Here is a 22081-nt window from a genome sequence, read left to right on the forward strand (position 1 = left end):
AAAGGTAGTTTTGTGGTCTTTGTTTCAAATTAATGCCCCATAGGTAAGGGTTTACATTTGGTTTATTTTGGTTAAGTATCACTCTTGAGTTTGAAATACAAGTTGCCTGAGAAAAGCTTGTAAAATCTTTTGGGCAGCCCTAACAGCGCTGGTCACGTCGATCAGAAACATATGGGTTCAAATTTCTCTGCAAACACGTGGTTATACATGTTTGGGAGGACAGTTTGGGGTTTCACTGCACCCCAAATTTGAGATATGTGGCTTCAGGAAAGACTTTCAGACGTGTGGGAGTGTTCTCTGCGGAGCCGTGTTCACTCATCCCTTACAGAAACACTTCGAGAAAGTACTGGTTAATATTTTTTGTTTGGGAGAAAAAGCATGGTGTGAATTTATTTTTCATGCTGCTAGTGGTCTCGATGACTGTCACAAAAATTCTAGTTTAACCAACCGTGTGCCCTCTTTCCAATGGTGAAATATTTCCTACCACCTTGAGCCATTTGGTTTTTGGGAGACCTCACCGTTGACAAAATGAAAGATGTGATTTGCTCACTGAACCTCCGTTTCTTGTTCCATCATGTAAGGAATGAGCGGGGCCTGACCACACAGGCCGGTCTGGGTTCAAAGACGGCCAAGAAGAAAGCCTCACATTTAAAAACATTGTTTCAATTCATGTTACTATCAAGCTAGGGAACAAGCAGTGCGGAGACAAGGGTCATGGAAAAAAGTGAGTGTATGCAACCATCTGCTGTTATTTTCCCCTTTGGTTTTTTTTAAGAAAATGGTCATGAAGCGTGTGGTTCTCTTATGCTTCTGAGGAGTGAAAATCTTCAGAGCAAAGAAACCAGAATGTGCTGCTTTTTGTGCAGAGCTCGGGGGAGCAGACCCCTCCCAGCAATCAGTGGCCCACCCTGTGATTGCATAAGAAAATGTTACTGTGCCTTACTTACCGCTTTCCTACTACCATTCCTTTTATTTCCCACTTGTTGGGAATCCCACCTCACGTCTCCATGTAGCAGATCCTTCCTTGGCCATCCAGACATTGGATTAGCTCTTTAGAAAGCAAAAAGCACGTCTATTCCAGGTAGTAACTCCTGGTATATGAAACCTAAAATTATCTCATGGTATTGTCCACTGGGACCCTCTTAGTCAAAAATGATGACATTCACTTTGATGGAACAAGAAAAACATGTTCCAGAAGCAAATGACATTTAAATTTCTAAACAAGCTGGCAAAATGTGATTCATTGAATTCTGAGTGTGTTTTTTGCTGAAGTGCTTCATCTGAAAGATAACAACACTTGGTTAATTTGGCATGGTAGAAGGATTGAGGTGTTCCATGAAAGAAATTTTCCAGATACTGAAAGAATGCTCAATTGTCAACACTTCATTTTTTAACTATTTTTAGAAAATATTCCTTTCTGAATGTATTTCATGCTTCCCTACCGTTTTTATAGATGGAGGACAATTTGAATTTTTAGCAGGCTCAGGGTCACTATTAAAAATATAGGGAAAAAAGCTGAACGTTTATTAAAATTATTCAGTTATCTCATTAGTTTGATGACACGTATATAACTGGCCCAACTTGTAGAAGAAGATAGGAAAATGGAGACTCAAAGAGGCCAGGTACTTTAGCTCTGGGCTGCCTGACTCCAAAACCCAAGCCCCCTCCTTTATTTCAGAATTACAGCTTCTTAGTGCTAAGAAATAAATATGTGGGGCAGGTTATAGCAACTCAAACCTGAGTTTTGCTTTGTACAAACGTTTTCTGTCCCTTTTTTGAGGAGGCTGACTCATTAGAGGAAGGATGAAAATATTTCTCTTCCTGTCCATGGAGGGGAAACCAGAATTTATGTTTCTAAGTGTTAGGGCTCCATTGTGATGAGACATCAAATTCTTCTTGATGGTTATTAAATACAATTTGAAAAGAAATATTTTGTTTAAGGGCTTTTCTCTTCAAGGGCCCAGAGGGAAAGGTTAGAGGAGAAACGGGTGGGGGTTATAGGGAGGTGTGGACGATGGTGGTGCTGGTTTGGGAGCTGTGCCAGTGGGCTCCGGCCGCCATACCAGAATAGCACAGGAGGGGGCTTCAACAGCAGAAATGTATTTATCATCTCAGTTCTGGAGGCTGGAAGTCCAAGATTAAGGTGCTGGCAGGGTTGGTTTCTGGTTTAGCCTCTCTCCTTGACTTGTGGATGACTGCCTTTTCCCTGCGTCTCCAACATGGCCTTTCCTCTTGTGCACGCACTTGTGGTGTCTCTTTTTCTTCTTAGAAGGTCACTAGTACTTTTGGATTAGGCCCCTCCCCCCTTATTACCTCATTTAACCTTAATTACCCATCTCCAAATAGAGTGACTTTGGGGGATGGAGCTTCAATGTACGGATTTTGAGGCGAGGGGCACAATTCAGTCTGTAACTGAACCGATGTAGGAAGTCTGGGGCTGCAAACAGACAATTGGTTTCGTAGTCTTTCTCCAGCACAGAAAGTGCTTGGGCCAATAGGACCACCATGAAAGACAAAGTTTATGTGCCCAGCAGCTATAGATGAAAGAAGCATAGTCAGCAGTGAGTGGAGGCATTCCGTGAGATGGCCAGTTGTCTGCTGAGTGAATAGGTCAACCCCCATGGGGTTCAATAGGTTGGGCTTTGAATGGGTGGAGTCACAGAGCTGGTCACACTTTGCACCCCCTTCTGCCCAACCATTTAGCCACGCTGGGTAGATGCCTCATTGCAGCATCCCAGGGAAATTGTGGCAGAGGAGATTCTCTGTACCTATCCTCTGGAACCTTCTAAGACACGATACTGTATCTTCAGCTGGGGGACAAGGCTATGGGGGGGGGTGCTTTCCAGAGGTTGTACTTCTAGTTCTACTTTAACCAGATAGAACATCATCACAAATGGAGAAGTCCATGACAATCCAATACTGCATTGGAATGGGGTTGTGCTTTCGGGGACTACAGAGCCTAAAATATGTGTCCACAAAAGACTGTCATTGTAAAGAACTGCTAGAAACTGGTACTGCATTTTTCTGGCTCTGTTGTGCTGCTTCGTTCTACACAAAATTGCTCCCATTACATTCTGAGAAAGTTCACTTTTCTGTAGAGTAAAGTGGGTGGCTTTACGTACTGGAAAATTTTTTTCATTCAGATATTTTTCATGTCACATTTGACGCTGAATAGCAAAATTTGCTAGAAGGCTGGTCTAGTTATTCTCTAACAGTTTAGAAGTTAGGGGGAAATTTCTCTTTGTCATGTAAGTTTTAAAGCATATATATTTTAAAAATTTGGTAATAGTCATTTGGGTTGAGGATGTATCACATTTATACATACAGTGCTCTACTGTCAACTCATTTCACACGCTGACCAATCAGAAGTCAATCTGTCTGCCCACAGAGTGAGGTGGGGAGACCAGGAGGTGTCCTGACACGCCTAAACGCCTCTGCTACAGTGGGATGGGTTCAGACTCCAGTGTCTAATGCTGAAAGCTTGATTCCAATGCCTGGGTTTTTTTTGTGTGTGTTTTGTTTTCTTTTGTTTTTCTTTTTAAAAAAACCTCTGAAACTTTCTGCAGAAAAAACTTATTTTTCTAAAATATCTCACAGAAATTATATAAAAAATGGGGGGAGAGAGAATGTAGAAATGTAAAAGTGAATAAAAGTGATATACATACTATTTTTACGGTGGCAGCTCTCCCCACATCATTTTCCTGCCAGATTCAACATCGTGTCCTTTTCTCTGGAAACCCACTGACAGTCATTGTTGGTGTGCCAATTTCTACTCAGTGGTAGTGAGTCTGTCCCTTGTCGGTCCTTGCACACTCCCCTTGTCTCAGTCCAGCTTGATCTGCCTTACCAAGAATCAGTTTTTTGCATGTGCCCCCCACCCCAAGCTTGATAAAGCTAATTGTATTAGGTGTGTGATTAAACAATATAATTAAGCAGGACCTAAAAATGAGCACATAAGGGAAGAGCACTGTTGCTCTGAAAACTAAGTGGAATGCTCCGCAGTGGTTCAGTAAAAGCTCATCGGTAAAAATAATCGCTACCAATGAATCACAGGCAGGTCAACTGAAGAAGACAAGCCATAAAAATCTGGAAAGATTCAGCACTCAGATGCTTTCACAACTATCTTTGTGATCTCACTTCACTTTAAAGAAATAAAGCCCTAGAAATCACGAGCGATGTGTTTAAAGTGGAGAGGATGACGTTGGGCTCGAGCCAGAGGACCCGTATCCAGAGACTGGGCCCTGGCCCTACATCCATTCACTGGCAAGGATCATTCATTTGCACGTTGTTGGTTAAGACGTTTAGAACAGGCAAGTTTTGTTTTTATCTTACTCTTCTTTATTTTTTTTGAAGATTTTATTTATTTATTTTAGAGAGAGAGAGCACAAGTGGAAGGGGCACAGGGAGAGAGAGAGAATCTCAAGCAGACTCCATACTGACCGCGGAGCCCGATGTAGGGCTCGATCGCAGGACCCTGAGATCACAACCTGAGCCAAAACCAAGAGTCAGAGGTTTAATGCATGGCACCACTGAGGCGCCCCATCATCTTACTCTTCTTTAATCAACATTTCGCCAAGTACAGGTGCTGGCCATATTGGCCAGGAGTGCTGCTTCTGTCCAAAACTGACACGTAGTGTTTAATCAGGGGGGGTACTTCTGTTACAGGACAGGCAGAAGATTCAAAATGATATTGCTGGTGTGGGATTATTGGCTAGAATTTAATAAGGTTGCCAAAGACAATTGTGTAATTTCAGGGTAAGAAGAACCAGCCTCCACCATTCACCACAAGTGAGTATTTGCTGGGGAAATGGGAGCCTGGGTAAAGGATGAGTTGTGGGCAAAGAGGTTCAAAAGTACATGTGGCTTTGGGGTACAAGGAGTATACACGTATAGTGGAGTAGATCGTATTGGCTATAGGTGAGATAATATATAGATTATTCTGTAGGAAATGGGAAATCAAGACAACCCTAGCAAATTTACAGAAAGGCCGGTTCCAGTGCTTGGCTTCAGGTGCACGTGTCACCGATGAAATGTGTCTGAGAATGCATTTGGGCTTTCTTCTGAGACATTAAATAACTAAAGCCAGTAGGTCAGGAATTCTTACTATTTTTGTGCTGTGGATTCCCTTTGGCAAACCCTTCTCAAAGCAATATTCTTAAATGCGTAAAATAAAATACATAGAATTAAATAAAAACAAGTCCTACTTTAAAAATAATTATGAAAATGAAAAAAGCATATATTTTTGAAATGGTAGTCTTCATTACAAATACACAAAGTAACAAGATCTAATAGAGGGTCTAACTTGATGAGCACAATGAATATTTAGAGATATCAGATATGAAATAATATTGATTAATGACGAAGCATCAGACACTGCTGGTGTTACTGAGCTGTGTTGTTTACCTTCATCACTGAAGGGAGTGAAAAGGAAGGTACAAGTTTATTTTGTTCTCAACCCACATTCATGGATTTTCTGAATTCCGTCCTTTGAAAGGAAGACATTCAGGCTGAGATGACTTTATGAAGGGTCATGAAAAGTTCTGAATGATAATGACTATTTAGAAGCATTCAGAAGATTCAATAACATATAGAGTGACCAATATATATCCTTTACCCTGAGGTTTTCAGAGTATTTCAGGAGAAAGAATTTATGAGACCTCCTTTTCCTAAGCCATATATTTTTGGAATGTTGGAAATTTGACAATAAGCACGTATTAGTATTAAGAGAAGAAAAATAATGTGAAAAATAAATTTTTTGGAAAGTCTTGTGTTTTGTAATAGCACAAAGAAAGAAAGAATCCCTATCTCTACATGAGAAACTACAACATGTATGTGACACATTATATTGATACCAGTTGAATACTCCAGTGTAGGTGGGCTTCTGATAATCCAGGGTGATGTGGTATTAACGGCCAAATTAACATGAAGCATGCAAATCAGTGCATATGGCAGCGGTAACCTTCAACCGTGTCATAGCAACAAAAACGACAACAAAAGCAGAAGGCTGAAATCCTGTATGAGGCCATTTAGCTTAAACAGAACAGTTCTGGAAGTTTAGAACTAATGATGATGAGTAATTAAAAAGATATCACTCAAACCATTTAGATTTAAATTCGGGAAACCCCATTGCTTAGTTGTAGTCAGGTAAATCAGCATTCTTTGAAATAAATAAGAAGATTTTTGTTTTTCAAAGGAAAACTTTAGTATTTTAAGGATATTTTAAATGAATTACTGGTGGGGTTCCAGAAGCTTCCATTCAGGCCACCACAATGAGAATCAAGAATTCTGAAAAGTAAAGCAATTATCTCTTTGGATACATAAGAACAATATATAGGAAGAAAGAGAGAGAGAGAAAGAGGGAGACAGAGAAGGAGGGAGGGAGCAAAGGAGGAAGGACAGAAAGGAAAGACAAAAGACAGGATCTATCTTTCCCTTGATAGGGGAATGGTAACTAGATTATAGTAGTTTCTACCTATAGAATACTAAGGATTTTTATAAGATTCTATTTTTGTGGGCTTAAAAACCAAAATCTTAATGATGTATACGTATTTATTGAGCTCTACTTTGAAGACATTTGTGCTTCACTGTATGTAGGTTATATCTCAAGAAGAAAGAGTTAAGTATAAACAAACCTCGAGGGGGGAAGAATCAGAGGAGACTAACCAGGATGGCAGGAGGTCTGGGAATTGATGCCACATATGAAATGACAGGAAGAACTGGAGAAATTTAATTAGAAGGGAGAAGGATTAGGGGTTACGGGGTAGTTTACGGAAACAGTTGAAAGGTTGTCATGCAAAATAGGTTGAAAAATTAACATCAAAGAGCCAGGCAAACATATTGCAACTAAAGGATGCAACACAGGGATGACAATTTTTGTGAAGTGAACCAAAGTAATAGCTTGCCTCTGTGGAGGTATTCAAGGAAAGACTAGAAACTAGGAGTCACAGGTTTTTGGTGAACCCTTAGACGGAGAATCACTAAGATCCTTTCCAGTTTTCACAATCTCTGGTTCTTTGGTGATCGGCGTGGACTGCAAGAATATTAAGATTGTTGAGAGCTCTGTTTCTTGAAAAGCCCCGACTGGACCCCAGATTCATCTATATGAATCTGTAACACACTCTCTGAGTCCCAGGCTTGGGAACAAAGTGAACCATAAATGTCTAGATAATACAAACCTTGCATGCAGCAATCCCAAAATGCATATGTGTTAAAGAGTAAATGTGAAATAAATTTCTAGAATCTGAGGAAACTTAATAAACAGTTTTAGAGTCATCATCTTGGACTCAGGAAGTGCCAAATATCTGTACATATAATTTTAATAAATAATAAAAATCCAGTTACAATCAGTGTCTCATAAAATGATTTGTATTGGAGACTGAGAACTTTACTTGAATATTAATATCAGCAATGAATTTCCAAAATTTTAGTTAGGCTGGATTTACATAAAGTGTACATCTAATTATTTGATGTAATACTTAGGTTGATTTGACATTTGAACTATCTGGTGTTGGTTATATTTTATATAAGTTTATGTAGTCAAATACTCAAACATTGAATTTATTTATTTCTCAGGGTTGAACAACTGATTAAAGTTTTTGATGATTTGATAATGAGTCGAAGCATAATTGTGATTACTTGGGCTAGACACTGATAGAAAATAGTATAAAATTTTGAAATTCTAGGGGCGCCTGGGTGGCTCAGTCTGTTAAGTGTCTGCCTTCAGCTCAGGTCATGATCCCAGGGTCCTGGGATCGAGCCCCTCGTCGGACTCTCTGCTCAGCAGGGAGCCTGCTTCTCCCTCTCCTTCTGCCACTTCCCCTGCTTGTGCTCTCTCTCTGTCTCAAATAAATAAATAAAATCTTAAAGATTTTTTGAAATTCTTCTAATGTAGATATTATTTGCTTATCAATTCAGCTCCTTAAATAATAACTTCATATTATTTCAATAGCAGTACTTAGACTATATCACATGCAAGTTGAAGAGTAAGGTCACAGTGCTGAGATTCAAAATGTGTCAGATGTAAAACCATCAGGGATTTGGGCAAGATGAAAAGATGAGACTTTTGATGTGACCTGATGTAGCTGAGTAACTCACAAAGTCACAAGTCAGTTTCTGACTATAAAAGAGACATCTGATCAGATTGTCATGCTCTATGTTTAATGGAGTGTTGCAAGGACTTTGACACACCATTACCCACTATTTACTTATTCAAGGCAGAAACCTACTGGAAAATTGAGTGAAATTATCCATACTTTAACAGCTTTGAGCAGATTGCATTATGATCAAAATTTCTAAAACACGCCCTTCTGAAGACATAGGTATTAAATACTATTGAGTTCTGTTATAGTACTTTTATCGTCCTGTTTTACAAGATTGCTTCTCTTCTCAGAAGATAAAGTAACATTGTGTGATTGTGGGAGAATTTAATACCCAGAGTTGGATCTGTAATTTGTCAGTAGCTGTGCTATTTGGAGAAATACTATTAGTCCAGAAAGCCAGTTAATTTTCACACTATTCTTTTCTCAACGCAGTCCTGTTTTATTTCCAAATTTCCAACATTTGTTCTTTATTTGGGTTCCTTGGACAGAGTTACCTAGCAAACCGAACATGAACTTTTTTTGGGTTTTAGACTAAGTGAAAGGAAACTTTTCCAATAAGACATACAGAAACTCTAACACTCAGTGAACTGTTCAGGTATTTTTTTTTTTAATTAGTTAACATTACAGATCTTCTTTGATTTATGGTGGGGTTGCATCCTGATAAACCCATCATAAGTTGAAAATATTGAAAATTGAAAATGTATTTAATATACCCAGCCTACTGCACACCGTATCTTAGCCTAGCCTACCTTAAATATGCTCAGAACACTTCCATTAGCCTACAGTTGGGCAGAGCAACTAATGCAAAGCCTGTTTTATAACAAAGTATTGAATATCTCCTGTACTTTCTTGAATACCGTATTGAAAGCAAACAGAATGGCTGCATGGGGACAGAAGGGTTGTTTATCCTTGGGATCACGTGGCTGACTGGGAGCTACCCTGCTCAGCATCAGGAGAGAGGATCAAACCACATGTTGGTAGCCCAGGAGAGGATCCAAATTCAAAATTCCAAGTATGGTTTCTACCGAATGCATATGGCTTTTAAACCTTCATAAAGTCGAAAAATCCTAAGTCAAACTGTCGTACGTTGGGGACCATCTATATATGGAAATGTGTTTTGCCTCTGCTTATTGGTGCCGCTGAAAATAAATTAAAGAAAGCTATGCTTAAGGCCCTGCAAGGTCATAATGAACGTAAATGGAGGAGATCATCAACAAGTATTTACGTGAAATTGTTACGAGGAAACTTTTAAAAACAAAACAAAACAAAAAAACAAATGTTTTCCAAAGACCCTTTTAACCAAAAGAACTAAATAAACTGGTTTCCTGACAAATGTCTTATGTATACCATATTCTATTAAATTGTCCTTTATTAATGAATATAATATGCAACAATGGATTTTGAAAAATCCATTTTCCTGTTTTTCTTACTAAATATTTCAAAACTGATGGCATATTTTTATTTGCTTTAACATGTTTTTGAAGAAGAGTTTTCAAAAAGGAACCAATTTAATAACAAAGAACTGCTCATGATCTAAAAATTAATCATTGCTATCATGATCTTTGTCCCAGAACAATCTTTTGATTCTAGTTTCCTTATCAGTTGAAAGTCTGGCACACATTGTAAGATAAAATTAATTTTTTCATCATATAGTCTAGCGGCATCAAGATGGGGCCGAAGGTTAATCATATCAGTCAAATACCCAACTTGAGAAAAATTCCACTAGAAACCTCTTCAAATACCAGCAATGACATTTGAAGTAATTGCAAAGCTCAAGCACCAATTTAAATGAAAGGCTATCCCCCTCTGCTATCTTCTCTTTCACTAGTTGAACATTATAATATAAAAAGCATCATTGTGCTATCAGGTGAATTAATAATGTGATATTTTTTGATTGCTTATGTATTCATTGGAGAATTCTATTTTCAGTCTAGAGATTTTATGGAAAGACCATTTCTAAACACATAGTGTACAAACTCCTGAAAGCTGTTGCTTAAAAAATATACTGCTTAAAGGGCCATCAATTTGGAAGGACACCTAGGTCTTGTTTGAGCCATATATTCTGCTTCTAAAGTGACAGTAATAACAGAATTCCTCAGACGGTGTCACCTAATGAGCCTTCAAATGGTCATGAAAGCCATATTGTGATTTCATTATCAATCCAGGGGTTTAAAAGCAGACTACTGTCTTTTACTCGATACATTTCAGTAGACTGAATGAGAGTGGGTGGGAAGAAACAAACTGAAATATGACTTACATTAGCTACTAGTTAAGGGTTTTCATACGAAACAACTTGATAGGTGTTTAATAGATATGACATTTGATGAAGCCATGACTAAATAAACTATTTTTATACTTTTAATATGTTAAGAGGCTCCAGTCAGAGATTGCATAGGATTTTGTGCATTGACTGAGAATAGGTTGCATACAAAGAAAGGAAGTAAAACAGTCAGTCCCAGACATAGAAATTATACAACCAAATGGAGAGGTAGAAGAGTGAACAGCACCGCTTTAAGGCCATGTTGTGTGGAACGTGATGGGTAAATGTATACCTGTCAAAGTAGCTGTGCCTTGCATTCCTTTGAGACCAGAGGCTGGGAAAATATCCTCTCAAATTCAGGTTTGTTGGCTGGACCCCTCCTGTTTCTGGTTCTTGATTGGTGTTCAGCGCCCAGTGTTGAAATGATAATGTGGGGACTCTACTTTTATTTTATAAATAGTATTTGCTTTGTTTTATGATTACCAAAGTAGAATATGCTGAGAATACAACAAATTAAAAATGGAGGAAGGCAAAAAGAAAATTTAATGCAACCCAACCTACCACCAAGGGTTTTGTCTTGCAACAAGTCCAATATACAATTATTTTATTTAAAACAATTCCTTAAGAATGTATTATTCTTTGAGTTGTCTGATCCTCCAGAAACTCCTGGGCTGACCCCAGAGGGCTGATTTTTGGTTTTCTATCTAGAATGCTTGTGCATTGGTCAAGATGCTTTCAGGTGTAAGTGCTAATACCTGACTCAGACAAAGGGGGCCGTCATTTCTTCACGGGACAAGATGGTCAGCCTCCTCAAAGTGGATGGTTTCAGGGCTCTGGTTTCACTTCTTTCTCAGTGTCCCCATAGCTGCTACAAGCATCATGAACTTCCACAACCATATCTAAAGCATGCAGACAATGCGTCCTGCAAAGAGGGATGTTTGTGGGATGGGACAGCAGTTCTCTTTTTATCGGGGAGAAACATCTTTCTAGGGAGGTGCCCAAATGACACCTCTTGACTTGGTCAAAATGGGAACATGTGTCTGGTCCTAAACCAGTCACTGGCCAAGTGAAGCAGCATTAGCACAGTTGGCTTAGGTGACTTAGATCACCTTTCCTTCATGCTTGGGGAATGGGAGAGGAGCACACTTCCCCCCACAAACTCGGTTTCTATAAACTGAGGAAGAAAGGGCAAGAGGACGCTTATAGAAAATATGTAGAATCTGCCACAGCTCCTCGTTTCAGCTCAGCAAATGGCCATCAGAATCTTGTCACGAGTCTTGTCCCCATCATTTTACCTAACCATAAGGGTCACATTTCTGTTTCCAGGTTAATTTTTCTTTAACAAATTAGGAAGATCTTCTGAAACTTAAAACAATAACAATATCTCAGTTGATTTTTTTCACAGCTCCTCATTTTATACTGTCCTATTTACTAATTTTATGAAATAAAAAAAAAAAAGAATGAATGAAAGAGAGATTGAACAGAACCTCTAGCTCCAGAAAGGATTTCAAGTATTTTACAAATCTATGTATATTTTATAAAATAGCAAAAAATTAAAATTTTAAAAAATTAAAATGACAGACAATGGAAATTTAAGGATTGAAAAATAAAGTACTACAGACATAAAAATGATAAGGTCAGAGCACTTCTATATATTTGCTTGGAGTGTGCCATAAATTTTGCCCTAAATTGCTTAGAGGTCAATGGGTAGAGGGTTGTCCTGTCGGTTATAAGATTTCTCCCATGGGTTCCCACTGAGTTCACACTGTATATAACGAATCTCCTCCATTATTAGAATGACCATTTATTGTAGGTCTCTTTCTTAAGACATCTCCTAATATTAGGGTTTCCATAACCTCTAAAGAGGGACCCTTTTGAAAGAGAAACAATGTTATCAACCTAATAGGTATCCATTGGGACCATCCTTGCCTAACCATGACGTATGGCTGCCCTCCCAGTATCAGAGGGTGCTATCACTTTAAGGGAAACATCTCTAGTCTATTCTTTCTCTTAATCCCCACAAGTTGGTTCAACCCTTTGGTATTCTGTTTAAATTCTCTAGCTCTTGGGGCACCTGGGTGGCTCAGTTGGTTAAGCATCTGACTCTTGATTTCGGCTCAGCTCATAATCTCAGGGTTGTGAGATAGATTCGAGCCACACATCGGGCTCCATGCTGGACGTGGAGCCTGCTTAAGATTCTCTCTCTCTCTCCTTCTGCCCTCCCCACCTTCTCTCCCTCTCTAAAAACAAAAAACAAATAAACAAAAAGCCCCCCAAATCTAGCTCTTCATTTACCACTTACCTTGTTCCCTTTGTCAAATAGCCTCATCTCCAACTTCCCGTGTAAAATGAAAATGACTTGGCATAAACTCCTCCCACATGAGCTCTCCTTTTCCTCTAGGTGCCCTAGTCAAGTTTTCTTGTGTCCTTCTCTTCTGTCACAATGTGAATGGACCCCTGGTCCTTCTTCACCACTGTCACCTCTCTAAAGAGACTTGGCTATGACGGTAAGGACAAAGTTTTCTGTGCTTATCATTTTTAATTCTTCACCCCCCTTTCCCTTCTCTGTCTACTATCTTATGGCTTGTGCCCCTAACTCTCCACAGAAAATACAGGAAAGCCCACCCATCACAGCTCAGGGGCCGCTTGTTAGCCCTTGACATTCAAGGTCCCTTTTAGACACTCAGTATTCTTGGTCACTTTCTCCTTAAAACTCATGCCTTCTTCAGATTCTGGAACATTCCACCTGCTCCTTTTCCCTTTTTCTTCCCTGACCATGACTTCTGGTTTATCTCTCTTGGATGTCTTTTGTCTGTCCCTTCTATGTGGCATTCAACACAGTGAGGGGCAGTACATCCTGCTGGTTAGCATGCAGACTGAGATCCACTCACATGGGTCTGGTTCCTCGCTGAGCCATTTACTGTATGTGTTACCATACATAGAATACTTTACCTATCTGGGCCTCAGTTTCTTCAACTGTAAGAAAGATGACAAGGATGTATTTGTCTCGTATGTTTGTTGTGAAGATTAAGTGATTAAAATACATAAAGCACACCGAGCTCCATACAGCTATTAATTTAAGAACAAAACAAACAAAAACCAGGTTTTCCCTCTTAATTCCGTTTTCCTTGTTTCTGGTCTTTGTGGATGAACTGATTGTCTCTATAAGTATATGCTGGTACACTGGGACCACCTCCCTTCAAGCCCACACCTCCCTCCTGAGCAGTAGGGCCAGGCTGACGGATGGGCATCTTCACTCACCTCCCACTCAGTCATCCAAAATGAACTCATCACCTCACCAGAACTGTTACTCTTATTTTATTTTCTTTCTTGGCGAAAGGTGTCCAAATGCATAGACTGGAATCCTGGGGGTGATTTTTCATTCTCACTCCTCCTCGTGTTCAATTAGTCATTGAATCCTGTCATATTCACTGACATAATAGCTCTTGCATCTCCTGCCTTCTCTCCACTCCCTCTGCCCCTCCCTAGACTGGGACACTCACTAAGTCATGCTGGGATTACTGGATCAGATCCTCATTAGTCTCCTGGCCTTGGATCTTACTCCTTGTAGTTCCCCTCCATGGAGCTACCAGAGGGATTTGACTTGACGAATAGCTGATCAGGTTACTCCCTTTTTTAAAAGTGATTCATAGTCTTCAGGATAAAGTCAAAGCCTCTAGCATGGCACGCCTGATCCTTTGTAATCTGTATCCTCCTCCTCCTATGGCTTTGTTTTTTGACACTTTTTCCCTTGAAATGTACACTTCAACCAAATTGATGTACATATGGAATCAATAGGTTCTAATCCCACTGAATTAACTTCAAGGTGAGCTTTTATTGAGGGAATGTCTTCTCTCGCTGATACAGTAAACCAAATGATTGCTTGTCTAAATGTTTATATAGCACAATTGAATTGTATACAGTTTATTCTGAATCTTTTAATTTAATTGAAAGAATATCATTGGGAAAATGATCTCTGTGTTAATTTTATACTTGATATTTGATTTATTAATCAGTACTCTGTATCAGAGTACTTAGAACATTATTTCACAAAATTAAAATTTCTAATTCAATTTTCTTCCATTGTAAGATTTATGTTGTACCTGTCATTTCTACCAAGTCTGTTTTTCTCTCAGTGAAATTTTTAGATTAAAATTTTACCATCTCTTTAATAAGGGCTCTAGGTTGAGCCCTTATTAAATTTTTAATTTTGTGCATTATAATTTTCAATATTTTTCATTATGAATTGAATGAAAACCTTATTACGTGTATCTTCATTTAACTCAGGAGACTATATTAAACAATTCTCACAGGTATTGCAAGATTGTCCAGAATGGTCAGATGATCCATTGTGTTGATCATCTGCTTCTTTTATGTGTATCCTACCATTTTGTCTACCACATACTTACAGTCCAGGTTTTGGCAGAACAGAGAGAAAGCAACAGGGTGAAAATGGTGCATCAAAATGTCAAAATACTATGGTCAAAATGATGGGTTGAAATGGGAGGGTACAAGTGTCCTTTTTCTGTATCTGCTGTCCCGTGGATGTGTCGCTCTGGCCATCACCGGTTTTTTCTCTTCCTAGAATGCCTCTGTGCCGGTCAGGATTCATTCAATTGTGAGTGAAGAAAACCCGATTCAAAGGCACCTAATAAAAATGCACATTTATTGGCTAACATGATGGCTTTTCTCTTTTAGCCCCTGTGAAGGAAATCTCAAGAAGTGTTTCTGATTGGTCCACTTTTGGGCCACGTGCTCATCCGGAAGCAATCACTGTGGCCGGAAGGATGGGGGCCATTCTTGGGTTACCTGCCCACTGCTGTGGGGGGAGGGAAGCGGGGAGGGGGCGGGGAGAGGGTGGTGGAGCAGCGCTCAGCGCAAAGAAGGATGCTGTCTCCCGACACAGAAGAAGGGATGCTGGGGATAGAGCCACAATGTGCTGCCCCTTCTGCTTGCCTCTCCTATTTGCTGCCCAAACACCTTACACAGTTTCTCATAGCTAGGATAACAGACTATTGCAATTCTTCTTAAACTCAATGGTCTCTCCCATTAGCTGGGAACAGCTCAAGAGGCAGACAATTCACTGTTCACTGTTGTGCACCCCTGTTTACTCGATATTCCACAAAGGGCAAGTGATAAACCACATCTGTGGAGAAAGGGAATGAAACAGGGACAGTCTGGGAATTCACTGTTTCCTACCAGTGTATGTCTGACCCATGAAAGCCTATTCTTAATCACCTACCTCCACAGTGGAGATTTTGTGCATCTCAAACTCACCTGACACATTTGCATTTAATTTCAAAGATGAGAATTACAACTGATTATGAAATGACTTAAGAAGATAGGAAGAAAAATTAAAAAGTAAAGAAAAGCCCCGAGTTTGGCAGTTTTTGAGCCTCAGAAAGTAACCAATCAAGGTGCCTCAGTGAAGAGAACAGGATAGAAGTTATTTTTCTTTCTAGTTGCTTGAAATACTATGTACCATGGGGACACCATCTTTTTGAAAGATAGTCTAGCAAAACGTTAAATTTGGGGAATGAATAGGGCTACGTTATCACCAGGGTTGATAAAATGCAACGATGATCGCCCATTTTAGACAGAGGTAACATTTTTGCAACCATTTGTAAGTCATTGCCACACAGAAGGTGAAGCCGCCGATGGAAACCAGGGACCAAGGAATAAAGCCGCCACGGCACAAGATTTACAGCGCTGCCAGGCGGTGAACTCAAAGGTCACTCCTGAATTAAGTTACCTTTGTATAACTTTCTGTTCTGGGTGTGAAAATCCACGGGATGGTGAAGTCCATTAAGCTCCACTGACAGCAAGAGGGCTTCATTAATTCAAGAGTGGGAGTAGGTTTGCCTTGCTGCAAAAACCCTGTGGGAATTCTATGGGCATGGTTAGGTTCTGCGGGCCGAAGGGAACACTAAAACAGAAGGTGGTTGTGGAAATGAAACGGGGGATTAGGACACTCTGCCTAAAAATAGTCATTGCCTGAACAGGCTGTGTCATAGGCAGGGAGAAATCACATTTGTCATGGTGTACAAGGGCTCTGTGATAATTACATGGCGACAGGAACTGGCAGACCGCTCCTGGCATACGCTGGAGAGAGACCCCAGGTAAATGCGATGTAATGGCGGCTCATGTCATTGCCCCAGGTTGCAGACGAGCAGGCTGGACAAGCTGGCATGGCTTTGCTGGGAGACTGCAGGCTGCATACGGCAGGGGGTGGAGGTCCTCACTGGGGGAATTTATCATTCCTTGAAGCCAGAGCTTTGATAGGAGCAGAAATACTCCATTTTCTCTCCAAGGTGAAATTAGGTGAGGCTGCCTCCATGGCTTAATATTTTAACACATGTATTTAACTAGTAGGTTACTAAATAAGAGAGTCATGCAGCTGTCATGGTGAAAGACTCATCTAGAATGAGAGGACCCTGTCCTCCCTTGCTCATGAACACAGAGCCAAAACAACCCTTGAAAATGCCTCCTGTGAATGGTATTTTCCAGAAAGGGGTGTTTCTGTTGGAGAAGATTTGAAGGGGGTACATGTGGTGCTGGGTGAAATCTAAAAATAGGAGAACTGGATTGGGGGGGGTCATCTTTTGGAGAGACCATCTTGTGAGGATCTAAGTCTTAATGTGCTCTTCCTTTTTGTTGTAGAAGGAGAAGTTCAAGTCAGGTAAACTTCAAGTTTATCACTTTCTCATTGGGTTGACCTTCAGGAGCTAATCCTGGGTGTGCATTATGGCCCCACATAGGCCTGTCGGGGGCAAGAGGACAGGGGACAAGGTGAAGGACAGTTGTGTCCTTGTTGCTTTAATTTGTATTTCTCTCATAGTTTATGAGCATCTTTCTAAAGGCTTGTTTATCATTTGTACTTTTTTCTGGGAATTGCCTTACCATATTCCTTGCCCACTTTTTGTACTGAGTTCTTTTTCTTTTTTGCTGACTTGCAGTAGCTCTCCACATATTATGGGTATTAATTCTTTGTGATCTATATAACAACTTAAATCAACAAGATATTATCTCATATGGTTATGTGAGCTGCCCCAGCACAGCTCTGAGGTTTTCTTGCTTAGTCTTTCATGTCCTTGCAGTCAAGTAGCTCCTGAGAGGAGAGTCATCTAAAGGCTTGACCCCACCAAGGCTCCCACACAGGGTGGCAGTTAGTGTCACTGTCCCTGGGAGCTCTGCTGGAGGCTCAGTTGGGGCTGTCAGTTAATATGTCTACACATGAGTTTGATTTAATTTAATCTGTCCATGTGGTTTGGGCCCCTAGAGCATGGTGGCTCCTTTCCAATACAAGTGGTCCAAGAGACAAGATGCACAATGGCCAGTCTCTTAAATCCTGGGTATGAAAAGTGGCAAAGCATCACTTTTACTATAATCTGTTGTTCAAAGCAGTCAGAGAGCCCACCCGAATTCAAGAGAGGCAGCAGGAAGAATATTGAAAAAAATTGTGACCCACTTTAATCCATCACACTCCATTCTCTTACCACAATTATTTACATATTTACAGATTTCCCACATGCAAAATTTACACTGCTGCCCTCCCCTACTTCCTAACGCTCCCCTCCCCCCACACCTAAAGCCTCACTTATAGCCTGATAGCTTCAAGTTCAAGTTCAAAGTTCAGGCTTTTATCATTTAAATCAGACCCAGGTGTGAATGAGGCTCCTTGGGTATGGGCCCTCTCTATTTGAAGACCTGTGAACCAAAGAGGCAAGTTATCTCCACACACACATTAGACATACAAAGTTGGACAGGCATAGAGAAACCACAAATGGCATTCCCATTCAAAAGTGAGGAAAATAGGAGGCACGTGGCAGTCATTGGTCCATAGCAATTATGAAATCCAGCTGGGCACATATTGCCAATTCTTTGAATTGTTCTGTTTCCTGGGAATGATTCTCCATGGTTTTTGGCTTTGGGCCCTGGTTTCTTGTTTCTTCCTTCACGTCATCTTTCTTTTTCCATAAAATATAGACTGTTCACATCTGAATGTTTCCTCTGCCCTCTTTCTGCCCATTGTAGTTTGGGGAGGGGGTATCCAAAGGCCCTTTTAATTTTGTCCTACTCCAACCCCATCAGTCAAAGCTGGTATGATTCTCTTTAAAAGTTTGTAGACTTCTTACAGATGAAATTATATGTCATTAGAGAAAAGCCATACTTGCATTTTTCCAGTGTAAGCTATTTATTTGAGCCAAGAGTCAGGGGGCTGTGGAACAATATTCTTGAGATTTTCAGAAGGTTTTTGCTTAGTTGGAAGTGTTTTTGAGGCATGCACTTAAGACTCGTATAGTACCTATTGTCTAAGAGAGAAGATCTATGGGTAGTGACCTTAGGATTATTTGAGGTCCTCTTAGGTATACCCATAAAACACTCTGAGGACTCACCAGAAGGTAGTACAGCACACTATTAAAGTCATTACTCTGAAGCCATGCTTTACTGATAGTGCTCTGGGTTTCATACTTGTCCTGAAGCCATTTCTTATTTTTTGATTCTTTTGACATCTGGAGCAACTCAGGATGAGAAATAGTTTAATTTTCTATCTCAGTAAGTATTGTCTTCAATTTACTTTTTTGAAATTCAACTTGAAAACTCAACAGTTATTTTTAAGAAGAAATAGATGAGCTATCTTTTTCACACGTGATTAAAAAATAGTTGGCACATTCAATATTCTGATTGGAAATATCCTTAGCCAGATCCATCAGTGCATTCAATATATTTTCTATTTTCCACATTACAGTTGGTGACAGTGTTATCTAGCAGGGTCACCTTACTCTAACCTCCTGCACAATTAGATTCACTCTCATCAAGGCCCATCAACAGTTGTCTCAAGGCTCTTCTACCTTCTCTAAAAGTGTCTTCAAAAGTGTCTCTACCATTGGGTCCCAGAGATAACGTCACCTGTTTCAGAATTTATGGAAGCACCCCATATGCAGTACCAAATGTGTTCCAATTATCTATTCTTGCTTTAAAAAAAATACTAAAATGTAGTGCCTTAGGACCACATATAATTCCTATCTCTCACAATTCTGTGGTTGCTTGGGCACAGATGTGTAGTTCTCACTTGGAAACGCTGAGCTCAGGACTTGGGACCAGAGTTATCTGAAGGCTCGACTGGGCTAGATATCCAGGCCAGCTGGCTGTTGGTGTTAGCTGTTGGCTGTGGACTCTTTTAGTGCTCTTGGCAAAGGCGTCCACAAGTGGCTTCTCTATGTGACTTGGATTTTCACAGCATACCGGCTTAGCTCCTGTCCTAAGATACAGGAAGTGGAAGCTCCCATTCTCTTAAGGCTCAGGCTCAGAAACTGGCTTAGCATCACTTCCAGAGAATTCTATTTTGCAAGTAGTAAAAGAGCTCACCTAGATTCAAGGGGAGGGATCATAGAACTTACACTTCAGAAGTGCAATAAAGTGTGGTCATCTTCAATCTGCCTGGTGTGTTAATAATACTTAATCTCAGACCATACATTCCGCCTTTTTGTTTTTTTAGTGGCTTCAGAATTTTGTGTTTTGTATAGGAAGCCACCCATACTCTGAAATTCTAAAGAAAAATATTCCTGTATCTTTCACTGCCACATGAATTCTCTTTTTCACTCTCTACCTCTTTTAACCATTTAGAATTTATTTTTGTGTATGATTTGAGGTGGAAATCCAACTTTAGTTTTTCTAAATAAAGAACAAATTATGCAATACCACTTACAAATAATCAGTTTTAAAATGTTTGAATTTCATATTATAAAACCTTTTGCATACATAAGTCAGTTTCTCATTCATCCACCTTGCTCCACTGATTTCTTATTTCTGTACAAATAAGACATTGTTTTAACTTACCTTGATTTATATATTATTTGATTTTAAATAAATCCCCCTTGGGGCCCCTGGGTGGCTCAGTCAGTTAAGTATCTGACTCTTGGTTTAGCCTTAGGTCATGATCTCAGGTTCATGAGGTTGAGACCTGAGTCAGGCTCCACTTTTAGCGTGGAGTCTGCTTGAGATTCTCTCCGTCTCTCTCCCTCCCTCTCTGCCCCTCCCACCCCCCCTGCTTGCACTCATGTATGTGCTCTCTCTCTCTCTCTAAGATAAATAAATAAATAAATAAATAAATAAATAAATAAATACAATCTTTAAAAAAATAAATAAATCCCCCTTTCCAGTGGTCTTCATCAAAAGATATTCTTCCAGATACATTTTAAAATTAGTTGTCAAAATTTGTAATAAGAAAATGATAAAAAAATTTTAAAATTATGATTATTATTATATTTACTTGGAATTTGGTAAATTGATTTATAGAGAAAAATTTTTTTCTTGCTTGCTTTTATAATATTTTATTCAGGAATTTCTCCCTCTCTGATCTTAAGTTCTGAGAAATTTTCTTTCCTTTTACCTTTTAAAATAATTTCTTTTTCTCAATTCTCTGCTCATTGTCTTTTTAAAAACACCTCTTAGATATATGGTTGAACTACTGGATCTATTATTTTTGTTAAACTTTTCTCTCAAAAAATAATTTCACATTTTCTGTGTTTTAGAAGAATCACTGTTCCATGTACTTCTGTTTATTTATTTGATTCATCTGTGTTTCTCCACTTCTCAGATCATTTAAAAAATTTTTAAATCATGTTTCTAATTTCTTGGAACACTGATTAACTTGTTTTTTTGTAGTATCCTGTTGAAAGCAATTGCATGTCATTTATCTTTCCAAATTTGAAAATAATAACTGGACTCATTTAGAAGTTTTTTTGTTTGTTTCATTAACACTGCTTTAGGAATTATTTGCAACATACGTGATAGGCAAATAATTCCTATTCTTAATATATAAAAATCTATTGGAAAGTAACAGTAAAAAGATAACATTTCAGAAGCAATGGGCAAAGACATGAATAGGCAAATCATTTCAGAAGAAATGCAAAAAACCAATAAATAAACATATGAAGGGATGACCAAACCAAATGATGAATTTATGCAAATTTAAGCAATGAAGTGTCTTTTTTCACACAGATGGGCAAAAATGAGAAATATGATACAACAAGGTTGTGTGGAATCAGGTAAGTCTCTGCATAGTTAGTTGCCATGTGTATTTTAATACAACTTTTCTTCAGAGGACTATTTGACAATAACATGTATCGATATTTAAGATGTAAGTGCTCTCTGACTTATTAATTCGCCTCTAAGATTTTATCTTAAGGAAATAGTCTGACAAGTTCCAAAAGATATATGCACAGGGGTCGGTAATGTCAACCTGCTAGTTAAAAGAAAGAAGAAAGAGAGAAAGAAAGGAAGGGGGACACAAGGAGAGAAGGAAGGAAGGAAGAAGAACTTAAAGTCTAGTAATAGGAATTCAGTTCAATATATTTCAGTCTATCCATTAAAAAATGAAATATATTAACCTGGAAAGGTGTGTATAATTTTGTGACAGAATCTCGGTGGTGATCTCCTTTTAAAAATATATACATATATCTGAATAAAAAATGAGGATTTCTACAAAACGCATCGATTCTGGTGGTTATTTCTGAGAGTTCAGACTAAGAAGAAACATCTACTTCTTATTTTAGTCACTTCTATTTTACACTGTTTGATACATTTGTCAATAAACATGCTATTTTATAATCAGTCAAGTGACCTGTTTCTATTAAAAACCCTGTACATACTTACTGCAAAAATGTTCAGAAAATACATGAAGGCATAAAAAAGGAAGTAAAAAATGACCCACATTCTA

The sequence above is a fragment of the Phoca vitulina genome, unplaced genomic scaffold (assembly GCF_004348235.1).
Source record: "Phoca vitulina isolate PV1807 unplaced genomic scaffold, GSC_HSeal_1.0 scaffold5, whole genome shotgun sequence".
NCBI lineage: Eukaryota > Metazoa > Chordata > Mammalia > Carnivora > Phocidae > Phoca > Phoca vitulina.